The following is a 2992-nucleotide window of genomic DNA, read 5'->3' on the forward strand; positions in this document are numbered from 1 at the left end:
GATTCATCCTCCACTGTTTAACGAACACCTGATTCATCCTCCATTATTTATCGAATAACCCCTGGTTCATCCCCCAGTAATGGAAGGGTACCATCCTAATTGCTCTTCCATTATTTGATGAATACCATTCTAATTCCTCCTCCGTTATTTAACGCATACCTCCTGATTCATCCTCCACAATTTAACGAACAACCCTTGATTCATCCCCCAGCAATGGAAGGATACCATCCTTAATTCATCCTCCATTATTAAACGAATACCTCCTGATTCATCCTCCACTATTTAAAGAACACTTGATTCATCCTTCACTATTTAACGAACAACCCCTGATTCATTACCCATCATTTAACGAACAACCTTTAATTCATCCACCAGCAATGGAAGGATACCATCCTTAATTCATCCTTCACTATTTAAAGAACACTTGATTCATCCTTTACTATTTAACGAACAACCCCTGATTCATCACACAGTAATTGAAGGATATCACCGTAATTGGACTTGACTTCCATCATTTGAAGAATGCCTTCCTGATTCATTCTCGCGCTATTTAACGAACATCCTTTAAATCATACTCCAGATACGAGGTACGCCCACCTTCCGAGATATCCTTGGGGATTTCGTCCTCCAACGGAAGCTGGACGGGCATCCTCGGGAAAATCCAGCAGGGCAGAGCCGATATGACCTTCACGATGGGCCCCAGCCACGACAGACTGCCAGTCATTGACATTTCCGAGACCAAAGAATCTGATGCTCTCATCATCATTTCCCTGCGTCCCCAACTTCTGCCTCAGTTCCTCATCATTGTTCGACCTTTTACGAGTAGGTTTTGGGATAATTTTTTTTATTTGTTGTTTTTATTATCATCTCTTGCCTCAGTGCCTCATCATAGTTCGACCTTTTACGAGTAGGTTATCAGAGGATTTATTTTGGTTATCTTTATTATTATCTCTTACCTCAGTACCTCATCATAGTTTGACCTTGGTTATCGGATTATGTTTTGGTTATTTTCATCATTATCTCTTGCCTCAGTTCCTCATCATTATTCGACCTTTTACGTGTTGGTTATCGGAAGATTTATTTTGGTTATTTTTATTAATATCTCTTGGGTCAGGTCATCATCACAGTCCAACCTTTTATGAGTTAGTTATCGGATTGTATTTTTGGGCGGTGTTATTTCCATTACCATTATTGGAGAAACAAATCAAAATTTATGTATGAATAAGTATTTTTAAAGATCAATCTCATTGAGAGGACATTATATCTTATTAACTGACTATAAAATTTTCTTGAAAATAATCTTATCATGTTTCCCACAGCCAAACCACTATGGAGGTAATTACCTAACCTAACCTAACATAACCTAACCTATGGGGCAATACAAAGCTATCTCACTGGTATCCAGACGGTATCCTATTTAACAGAACTTTGATTGAGAGAAGGGTTTCACCCATGATATTATTATTATTATTATTATTATTATTATTATTATTATTATTATTATTATTATTATTATTATTATTATTATTATTATTATTTATTTATTTTTTTTGTTTGGTTTATCACAGTCCTCCAATTCGACTGGGTGGTATTTATAGTGTGGGGTTCCGGGTTGCATCCTACCTCCTTAGGAGTCCATCACTCTTCTTACTATGTGCGCCGTTTCTAGGGTCGCACTCTTCTGCAAGGGTCCTGGAGCTACTTCAGCCTCTACTTTTTCCAGATTCCTTTTCAGGGACCTTGGGATCGTGCCTAGTGTTCCTATGATTATGGGTACAATTTCCACTGGCATATCCCATATCCTTCTTATTTCTATTTTCAGGTCTTGATACTTATCCATTTTTTTCCTCTTTTTCTCTTCAACTCTGGTGTCCCATGGAATTGCGACATCAATGAGTGATAATTTCTCCTTGATTTTGTTAATCAACGTCATTATCTGGTCTATTTCCACGTATCACCCCACCTGCTCTGATACCATAGTCCCAGAGGATCTTTGCCTGATCGTTTTCTATCACTCCTTCAGGTTGGTGCTCGTACCACTTATCACTGCAAGGTAGCTGATGTTTCTTGCACAGGCTCCAGTGGAGGGCTTTTGTCACTGAATCATGCCTCTTTTTGTACTGGTTCTGTGCAAGTGCTGGACATTCGCTTGCTATGTGGTTTATGGTCTCATTTTTCGTATTGCATTTCCTACATATGGGAGAGATGTTATTTTCATCTATCGTTCTTTGAATATATCTGGTTCTTAGGGCCTGATCTTGTGCCGCTGTTATCATTACTTCAGTTTCCTTCTTGAGCTTTCCCCTCTGTTACCATTGCCATGTGTCATCGCTGGCTAGTTCTTTAGTCTGTCTCATGTATTGTCCGTGCATTGGTTTGTTGTGCCAGTCCTCTGTTCTGTTTGTCATTCTCCTGTCTCTGTATATTTCTGGGTCTTCGTCTACTTATATCAGTCCTTCTTCCCATGCACTCTTCAGCCACTCGTCTTCACTGGTTTTCAGATATTGCCCCAGTGCTCTGTTCTCGATGTTGACGCAGTCCTCTATACTTAGTAGTCCTCTCCCTCCTTCCTTTCACGTTATGTATAGTCTGTCCGTATTTGCTCTTGGGTGTAGTGCTTTGTGTATTGTCATATGTTTCCTAGTTTTCTGGTCCATGCTGCGGAGTTCTGACTTCGTTCATTCCACTATTCCTGCACTGTATCTGATTACTGGCACTGCCCATGTGTTGATGGCCTTTATCATATTTCCGGCGTTGAGTTTTGACTTGAGTATCGCCATATTCTTTCCTGATTGTGTCCTTCATCTCTTGGTGTTTTATATCCCCTCCTTCCATTATTCCCAGGTATTAGTATCCCGTCTCATCTATGTGTTTGATGTTGCTCCCATCTGGTTGCTTTATCCCTTCAATCCTTGTTACTTTGCCCTTTTGTATGTTGACTAAGGCACATTTTGCTATTCCAAACTCCATCCTGATGTCCCCAGATACAATC

Source organism: Macrobrachium nipponense, chromosome 28 (genome assembly GCF_015104395.2).
Source record: "Macrobrachium nipponense isolate FS-2020 chromosome 28, ASM1510439v2, whole genome shotgun sequence".
Lineage (NCBI taxonomy): Eukaryota > Metazoa > Arthropoda > Malacostraca > Decapoda > Palaemonidae > Macrobrachium > Macrobrachium nipponense.